The following is a 10,000-nucleotide window of genomic DNA, read 5'->3' as shown; positions in this document are numbered from 1 at the left end:
TCCCCAATCGTTCCCTCCCATCCCTTTCCCTCTCCTCCCCTCCCCTCCCCTCCCCTCCCCAATCGTATCCTTTCCCTAAAATATGGTAAGCGATCCTGCCTTTCGAGGACAGCATTAAGAATCCTTTCCCCATTGTCCTTCGGTAGGCCTACATTTCGTTTTGACTCAAGATGGTGTTTCGATCCGACAGGGAGGAGATGCCTACAAGAAGGGTATATGTTTTTTATTCTTTACTTTTTGCATTTAAAAAAAAAATTATGTTTTTTTTTTTTGTTAAGTTTGAATTGTTTGGTCTCCTTAAATAGCCATAACTTTCACTTTCGGTATGGAGGGAGAGAGAGAGAGAGAGAGAGAGAGAGAGAGAGAGAGAGAGAGAGAGAGAGAGAGAGAGAGAGAGAGAGAGAGAGAGAGAGAGAGAGAGAGAGAGAGAGAGACAAGAGAAAGTGACCACACGTTAGATAAAAAAGATGAGAAAGGAAACAAAGTTTATTTTACAAGCTCCCCTTGTTTATGCTTCAACATTAATAATGTAATATTTTTTCAGCCAGGTCTACATTTGACTAACTTTCCATTTTTTTCTTCCCCAGGTACGGAACTCAATCAGTCGCAAGCACACGGAGAGATAAAGCAGGTAAATACAGAAGGAGGGAGAGGGAAGAGACCTTGATAGAAAACACGAGATGACGAAGAGAAAATATTGACCCAAGTTATTGAGAGAGAAAGAGAGAGAGTTCGCGAGAGTTCGCATATTACATATTACATATCGCAAAATTAATTCATCTTCTATCTCCTCCCTCCCCCCCTCCTTAAAGCACCTCCTACCCCCTCCACCTCCTCATCACACCTCCATCAGACCGACCAACCCCACGATAAGGGTGCAGGAGGGGGAGAGGGGGAGAGGAGGGGAGGGGGCGCCCATAAAGGCAGGCGTGTCCAGGCGACGAGATACGCACACCATGGCGAGGTGAGCCGCGGGTCAATCTAGTTCCGCCTCGCGTTATGGAGATGGCCCACTTCCTGCTGGTCCCCTGCTCCCTCCTTCTCCCCTCCTCCTCTTCTTTCTTTCTTTTCTTCTCTCTTTCTCTCCTTTATTTCTCTCATTCTTTCTTTCTCTTCTCTTTCTCTTTCCTCTCTCTTTTCCTCACTCTTCTCTCTCTTCTCATTTTTCGCCTCGTTTTCTTCATCCTCTTCGTCCTCCTCCTCCATCTCTTCCTCTACCTCCTCCTCCTCCTCCTCCTCCTCATTTTCCCCCAGCTCATCTTTCTCCTCCTCCTCCTCCTCCTCCTTCTATCCCTCTTCTCCTTCCTCTTCGTCTTCTCCCTCTTCTACCCCTTCCTGCTCCTTCCCTCCCTCCCCCTCCTCCTATACCCCCGTCCCCCTCCCCTCCCCCCGCCCCTTCCACCTAACCTAGGCTAGGTTACCAATAGGCTCACGCGGTTGCCTTTGTGTCTGGGGACAATAGCCTTTATGTTGCCTGATTCTGATTATCAACATGCGACTGCTTTTAGCCAACATAAAGCGATGGGAGGGAATTGTTATTGTATTTTCCTGTATTTTTTTTCTTCTCCCAGTTCAGGTTTAGGGGGATGGGGTATTTTTTATTTTTTTTTATTGGGAGGGGGGAGGGGGAAGGGGACTTGCTCTGTGTGTGTGTGTGTGTGTGTGTGTGTGTGTGTGTGTGTGTGTGTGTGTGTGTGTGTGTGTGTGTGTGTGTGTGTGTGTGTGTGTGTGTGTGTGTGTGTGTGTGTGTGTGTGTGTGTGTGTGTGTGTGTGTGTGTGTGTGTGTGTGTGTGTGTGTGTGTGTGTGTGTGTGTGTCTGTATACCTGCAAGCTCTTTCTTACTATGTTTTTTTCGTTCTTTTTTAATAAATTTCATTAGGTAATATCAATTAAATGCCGTGAAGGGAATTGGCACGTGATTAGAATCTGTGGCATGGAGGTTTCATCGTGAAAGTGCTTCTTGTAAAAGGAAATTGTTATAATTGATTTTTTTTTTTGTCTTCCATGTGCTTGTGCGTGTGTGGGGAGAGAGAGAGAGAGAGAGAGAAAGAGAGAGAGAGAGAGAGAGAGAGAGAGAGAGAGAGAGAGAGAGAGAGAGAGAGAGAGAGAGAGAGTGAGGGGGGGGGGGGGAGAGGGAGAGAGAGAGTCTGTGAGTACAATATATGTGCTTTTATATATGCATATGTATATACTAACGTATGTCTGTGAATATGTATGTGTGTGCGTGTGCGTACATATAAAAAAGCAAGGAACCTCTGGAATTTCTCTTTCCCTTTCGCTTTCCCCTGTTCATTGTGGGTCCAGTTATGTATGTGTTTTTTTCCTTATATGTCTTATCTGAACTCTTCATTTTGTATCATAATATGTACTTTTTTTTCTCTCTCTAACGATCTATCTCCTTTCGATAGATTGGAAGATCTCTCGTGGCTCGGTTTTTCAATCGTATTTTTTAAATCTTCCTTATTTAGCTGTGTTGTGAAACGTCTTGTTTTTTGATGCGTAAGGGGTGGGAGAGAGTGAGGGTGAAGGAAGGGGTGTGGGAGAGGGTGAGGCTGAGAGAGTGGAAGAGAGAGAGCCAGAGACAGAGACATAGACAGAGACTTAGACAGAGACAGACAGAGACAGAGACAGACAAACAAGAGAAAGAATGAAATGCAATAGAGAGAAGAAGAATAGCAGAAATAGAAGGAAGGAGAAACTGGGAAATGCAATAAAGAGAAGAAGAATAGAAGAAATAGAAGGAAGGAGAAACTGGGAGATACGAATTCATAAAGATAAATAAGGAGAAGAAGGAAAACGAAAAACGAAAGTCTAGAGATACAACCATCTTTTCAGTTGTCACGTCGCACCTGGTTTAACATGAGTACTCTGTTCGCTTCCAGCTGGACTCCGCGCCCTTGCGAGATATCAAGCCAGAGTGACTGTGTGCGTGTCTTTTGTGTGTTTCTGCACGCACTCATGTACACACGGCGTTACTTAAACAGTGACGTACACGCAACGCTTACATTCGGGTCTGTTTTCCAAACGTACGCACACGCACAGGCAGATGTGAGGGAAAATATTCACACACATCCACACGCATACGTACACGATACGTACACGCACAAGCAGAAGCACACGCACGCACGCACGTACGCACACACACACACACACACACACACACACACACACACACACACACACACACACACACACACACACACACACACACACACACACACACACACACACCTCCCCCACCCACCCACCCACATACACACATGCAACCTCCTCGCCCCCACCCCCACCCTATCCCCACCGCACACACACACACACACACACACACACACACACACACACACACACACACACACACACACACACACACACACACACACACACACACACACACACACACTAATAAACAATATAGCGTCCAGTCATGCAGAGAGAATATGGATGCTTTGTCAGGTCAGTCATGCAAGCTTTGTGGGACTTTCACACCAGATGGAGACGTAGGAGGAATAGGGAGAGGGGAGAAGAATTATGGAATAGGGAAAGAGAGAGCGAAGAGAGGAATTTTGGAGAACGTAAAGAGGAAGAAGAATAGAAAAAGATATATGGAGAGAAGCGAATAAAGAATTAAGGAAAATGAAAAGAGAAGAAAGAATACTTGAGGGAAACAGACAGGAAAGGAAGAAGAAATATGTAAAATTGATAAGATAAAACAAAGGATTAATGAACAGAATAGGTTCTCTTTGATGGAGAGAAAAATAAACAAAACGGAGAAAATAGATAGATTTTAAGAAAGGATAGAGAAGAGAGAGAGAGAAGGGAGAAGAATTAAGAAATAGATAAGTGAAAGGGAGTAAGTGTCAGTGAGAATAAGGGGGACAGCATTGGGAGGAAGAGATAAATAAAAAGAAGAGAGGGAGAGCAAGAAATGGACATGCTTAAGAAATGTAGTAAAGAAAAAGAAAAGACAAGAAAAAATTAAATTAAAGGAATAAGAATGAAGAGTGAAAATATAGATAGAATATTCTAGAAATGAAGATCTATAGATTGGACAAAAGAATATAGAGAAAGGAGAAGAAGACAATTGAAGTAATGGTGCGAATTAACCATGAGAAGAAATGACAGAATATTTGAAGAGATACAAAGGTGTGTGTGTGTGTGTGTGTGTGTGTGTGTGTGTGTGTGTGTGTGTGTGTGTGTGTGTGTGTGTGTGTGTGTGTGTGTGTGTGTGTGCGTATGCGTTTGTATGTACGCGCGCGCGCGCGCGTGTGTGTGTGTGTGTGTGTGTGTGTGTGTGTGTGTGTGTGTGTGTGTGTGTGTGTGTGTGTGTGTGTGTGTGTGTGTGTGTGTGTGTGTGTGTGTGCGTATGCGTTTGTATGTACGCGCGCGCGCGCGCGTGTGTGTGTGTGTGTGCGTGTGTGTGTGTGTGTGTGTGTGTGTGTGTGTGTGTGTGTGTGTGTGTGTGTGTGTGTGTGTGTGTGTGTGTGTGTGTGTGTGTGTGTGTGTGTGTGTGTGTGTGTGTGTGTGTGTGTGTGTGTGTGTCAGGTCGTTTAGTTAACGGAATGACTTTAGGAATTTAATGCATTCTCCCTTTCTAGCTCATTGCCTTTTACTTGTTGAATTGATGAGCGTGGGAGGAGCTTTTAGATTGACCAAGAAAGACGAAACTCCTTAAGAAAACTCAGTAAACACGAGCTGGTGGTCGAAGGGTAAACATTGCCATGAGAGCAAGCAAATTTTAGGGCAATTGCAAGGCATGAAACTGGAAAATGTGTTTGTCGGTTTGTAGAAAATGTGTATGCTTGCTGCACAACACTTGGTTTGATCTGTTGACTAAAGAAATTGTGAGTGAAATGAGTGGTAACTATTTCTTTTTTCTCTCTCTTTTTTCTTCTTCTGACACTTTAAAAGTTTGAATACGAAAAACACAATGCAAACTCTCCCCAAGAAAAAAAGTGGAACTGATGCAACAAAAACACTAAATTGCTAAGTATATCGTTTTTTTTTCTCTCTCTCTCTTTCAGTCGTAAATCTCGTGTTATCGGCGTCTCCGTCACGAACGCACGTGCGATTACTAACCACGAAATGATTATTAAGAAGTCTTGTACCTCGCGATTAACTGCCTTACCCATCCACCCCATTCCTTCGTTCTCTCTCTTCCCCCTTACCTATCTCCTTTTACCTCCTCCCTCACTCTGCCCTCTCACTCTTCCTTTCCCTTCCTCTTCCTCTTCCTCTTCACCTGCCACTGTTCACTCCTCCCTTTTTCCTTCCCTCTTTTCCCTTCCCGTCCTCCCTCTTCCTTTCCCTCTGTATCCTCCTACTTTCCTTCCCTCTCCCCCTCTCCCTTCCCCACCTCCCCTCTCCCTCTCCCTCCCCCTCTCCCTCCCCCTCTCCCTTCCCCTCCCCCGCTCCCTCTCCCTTCCCCTTTCCCTTCCACTTCCCCTTCCCTTTCCCCTCCTCCTCCCCTCTCCCTTCCCCCTTCCTCTTCCCATTCCCCAAACAAAAACAAAAGTCATTTCGAAAGAGTAGCCACACCACCGCCAAGACATTAACTTTATTCCAGTTTTCGCGCGTAACACAGAGACTGAGGGGACCGCAAGACCACACTGTATGGTGTAAGGGGAAGGTGGGAGGAAGGGGGGAAGAGAAGAAGAGAGGAAGAGAGGGAGGGAAGGAAGGAAGGAAGGAAGGAAGGAAGGAAGGAAGGAAGGAAGGAAGGAAGGAAGGAAGGAAGGGAGGGAGGGAGGGAGGAAGGAAGAGAGGGAGGGAGGAAGGAAGGAAGGAAGGGAGTGAGGGAGGGAGAGAGGTAAGGAAAGAGAGAGAGAGAGAGAGAGAGAGAGAGAGAGAGAGAGAGAGAGAGAGAGAGAGAGAGAGAGAGAGAGAGAGAGAGAGAGAGAGAGAGAGAGAGAGAGAGAGAGAGAGAGAGAGAGAGAGAGAGAAAGAAAGACAGAAAGACAGAAACAAATAAATACAGAAAGAAAGAAAGAAAGAGAAAGAGAACGATGGGACGAGACAACGAGAGAGAGAAAAATAAACGACGGGTGTTCCTCACGCCAGAGTGACAGCGACATACACGGCCAGTCCAGTCGGTTCATTCGCGTCGCATGATAAGGACGAATATTACTGGCCGCTCGACGAAGATATATCGCTTTATGATTCTTTTTATGTTTTCATACTCTCTCTCTCTCTCTCTCTCTCTCTCTCTCTCTCTCTCTCTCTCTCTCTCTCTCTCTCTCTCTCTCTCTCTCTCTCTCTCTCTCTCTCTCTTTGTGTGTGTGTGTGTAAGAGAAGGAGAAAGAGAGAGCGAAAGATAGATAAAGAAGGATATAAAAAAGAGAGAGAACGAGAAACGGAAAGAGAGAAAAGATACTAATATTGCATGGCAATCCGGGTGCAATAATGCAAATGTGTGCGCGCAAGCCGGCATTACCGCGGCTTAGGGATTGCGGTCCGTGAAAGTCCCTAGTGAAAGTCCGCCGCCGCCATCGCCATCGCCATCGCCTGGTCAAAACAAAGACGAATCGAGAAGCGCACACCCCGCCGTCTTCCACTTTGCAGCGTTGCCATTTTGAAATTGCAACTTGTCAGGGGGGATTAATTGTTTTTTTTTTCCCATCAGTTAGTGTATTATTATTGTTTGTTCATCGTTTTTTATTCATGTAGAATTATATATATATATATATATATATATATATATATATATATATATATATATATATATATATATATATATGAGTATGATTTTTGAACGGGCTTTGAGACTGACCGAACCCGCCGTGGGAAATGCGCCAAGGAAATCGCGAGTATTGGTAACACTGGCTAGATAGTAAAAGGGGGGGAGGGGGAATAAGTCAAGGGGGTGTTGTTATGAGGGTGTGGTCGACATGTCTTGCGTTAATTCACTCGCACAATAGATGCCTCATGAGTGGGTGAGAACGTAGCGGACGCCGATTATGAGGGCGTGAGGGAATTCGATGGACCTCATCAATGAAATGAATGTTGAATGCACTGAATTTCTTTCTTTTTTTCTCTCTTGCACATGACATGATGTTGAAACGCTGCGTTGCGACCCGTAGACTTTATTTTACAGAAAAGTGATTACGATTGCAGCATCGAAAAAAAAAAATGGGTTTTCGATTCATAACTGGATGCTGTAGATTCTGTCGATGAATGAAGCGGCTGTGTTGATAAAGCTCGTAATGATGCTGAATTTTACCCGGGGTTCAATTTCTCTTTCTCGTTGTTTGATGATCGCGTGAGAATCTTTGCTCATCTTCTTGCACTGATTTTTTTCTTGTGACAGTCCCCGTTCATCTTCATGCATCTTGTTTTGTTTTGTTTTTTATTCTCTCTCTCTCTCTCTCTCTCTATTTCTTTATTTCTCTATTTCTCTCTCTCTCTCTCTCTCTCTCTCTCTCTCTCTCTCTCTCTCTCTCTCTCTCTCTCTCTCTCTCTCTCTCTCTTTCTCTCTCTCTCGCGGTTTCCTTCTCCCCCTCCCTTCCTCCCCCTTTCCTCCTCCCCCTCCTTAACCTCGTCACCTTCTACACGAGCGAGAAACACGGAAGTCCCGGGGTCATGATATTCCCAGTGCCTGCACAGTGCCACGCCGGAGTGCCACCTCCAAGCGCTCGGGGGAAATGGCGCCGAAGACATGAGTGGGAAATGTGGATGGGAAATGTGAGTGGGAAATGGATGGCGATGGATCCCCGCGCCGCTTTTCTGGGATGAAATGGGGATGGGGAGGGGGAGAAGGGGGAGAGGGGGGTGAGTAGGGGAACTGGATGGGAGAGGGAGAGGGGGGAAGGAGGTGAGAGGGAGGGAGAGAGGATGAATAGGGAGAAGGAGGAAAGAGGGAGGGACGAATAGGGAGAAGAAGACGGGAAGTGGTTTGATCGCGTCTCCTCTCTTTTCTTTCCTCCTCTCATCTCCCCCTTTTTATCTTCTCCCATCCTTCTCCCCTTTGAATCACGTCTCCCGAGGAAGCGCCGCCGCCGACTCGATCCCCGCCGACCCGGAAACAGTGCGCGGCCGGAAAGACACGCGGCGAGAATTAGGCTAAAATTATTCAACGGCGACGCGGCGATGTGATCAACATCTCTCTCTCTCTCTCTCTTTTTATTTATTTATTTTTCTTTCTTATCTTTTCTCTCTTTCTTTCTTTCTCTATCTCTCTTGTGAAAATAAAGTAACAAAATAGATATATGTATATAGAGAGAGAGTGAGAGAGAGAGAGAGAAACAGAGATAGAGAGAAAGAGAGAGATAGATAGAAAGAAAGAGATAGATAGAAAGAAAGAGATAGATAGAAAGAGAGAGAGAGAGAGAGAGAGAGAGAGAGAGAGAGAGAGAGAGAGAGAGAGAGAGAGAGAGAGAGAGAGAGAGAGAGAGAGAGAGAGAGGGAGAAATAGAGATAAAAATAAACTAGAAAAAAAAAATACGAAAAACAAAATCCTCAGAAGCGGTCGGAACAAACACCCCAGTTATCGATAACATGGAACTCATCTGTTAGCACAAATAAGGTACAGCCAAACCAGGTTAAACGCACAGAATCCGGGTGATTAATCATCTGACCTTTGACCTCTTTCCTCCCCTGCCTTCCCTCTTCTCTCCTCTCGTGATAAACCTCACGGGTAAAGTGCTAGCAGTATTATTAAGCTCTCGGGACCCATCGGGTTGTCTTATGAAAGTCTGGGAAAGTGCTGTCGACGTGTGATGTCTTCCTGTCTTGCTTGTATTTGCTTATTTGTTTATTTTCTTTGTTATTTATTATTGTTATTCTTTTATTATTGTATATGTATATGTTGTTAGGGTCTTATGTCTTTTCTTGTTTTTTCGTCTTGCCTTTGTTTATTTATGCATTTATTATTAGTCTTGGTGTGTAGGCAGGGCGGAAAGGGGAGAGGGTGTGGCGGGGTGGAAGTATGTGTGTGTGTATGTGTGTGTGTGTGTGCGTGTGTGTGTGTGTTTATGTGTGTGTGTGTGTTTATGTGTTTATGTGCGTGTGTGTCTTTATACTTCTGAGTATCAAGTTATGCCACGTCTTTTTATGAAGAATGGAATCCCAAAATCCCTTTATAAACGTCCCTTAAAAGATCATAACTGAAAAGAACAATATCATATTCGGCCTCTGAACAAACAACAACAAAGCATTGCATTATGCTTACGCTAAAATTATCCTCACTCATAAAAATCCGTTTTGAAGAGAATAACTTACTTTTTATGTGAGTAATATTTTTGTATAAAAACTTACTCATAAATCTATATTTTTATGAATTAAAGATATATGAAGGGACAAAGTATTTCTAAGAATAAGAACCTACATATTATTACATATTTAAGTGAAAATAATTTACTTAAAATGTATTTATTTTTTCCGAAATAAATAGAATTTACATATTTTTGCATATTTAAGAAAAATGGTTTACTTAAGAATGTATATATTTTTGCCTATGTAAATTACTTATGAATGTATTTCTTTCTTTCAAAGAATAACTCATGAATATATATATATTTTTTCACTATTTATAAAGCTTCATCAAACTTATTAAAGCGCCTTAATTTATTTTATTTCTCAAGATTCGTACATGCCATTTCCTTCTCGTTTCATTAATTCATGCCTTCCTTTGTAAATAATTCTCTGAGGGTCATTTTCCTTCGTTTTGTTTTAATGAAGGAAGTTGAAAGTGCGGGAGGGGGGGGGGGGAGATTTCTTGGGTGAGGTTGATTTTGTTTGTTTTTTTGTTTTTGTTGTGCGGGGATGGAATGGGGGGGTAGGCCTGGTGGGGGTTGTTGTTTTGTTTATTGTGTTAATGTTTTGATTATTTTGCTATGGTGATATTTTAATTATTAGTTCGTCTGTAGTTATATATATATATATACTCTCTCTCTCTCTCTCTCTCTCTCTCTCTCTCTCTCTATATATATATATATATATATATATATATATATATATATATATATATATATATATATATATATATATATATATATCTATATATATATTC

The 10,000-nt window shown here is 43.3% G+C and overlaps 1 protein-coding gene across 4 annotated transcripts in view; it reads left to right on the top strand.

Annotated features, from left to right (window-relative positions):
• The window catches only part of LOC122253501 (CABIT domain-containing protein serrano), a 259,418-nt gene that overhangs the window by 223,404 nt on the left and 26,014 nt on the right, over positions 1-10,000 (top strand). The gene's annotated exons all lie outside the window — the stretch shown is intronic.

Source organism: Penaeus japonicus, unplaced genomic scaffold (genome assembly GCF_977035675.1).
Source record: "Penaeus japonicus unplaced genomic scaffold, GWHDUDI00000001_assembly GWHDUDI00000033, whole genome shotgun sequence".
NCBI lineage: Eukaryota > Metazoa > Arthropoda > Malacostraca > Decapoda > Penaeidae > Penaeus > Penaeus japonicus.
This window is presented reverse-complemented; position numbering and strand designations above follow the sequence as displayed.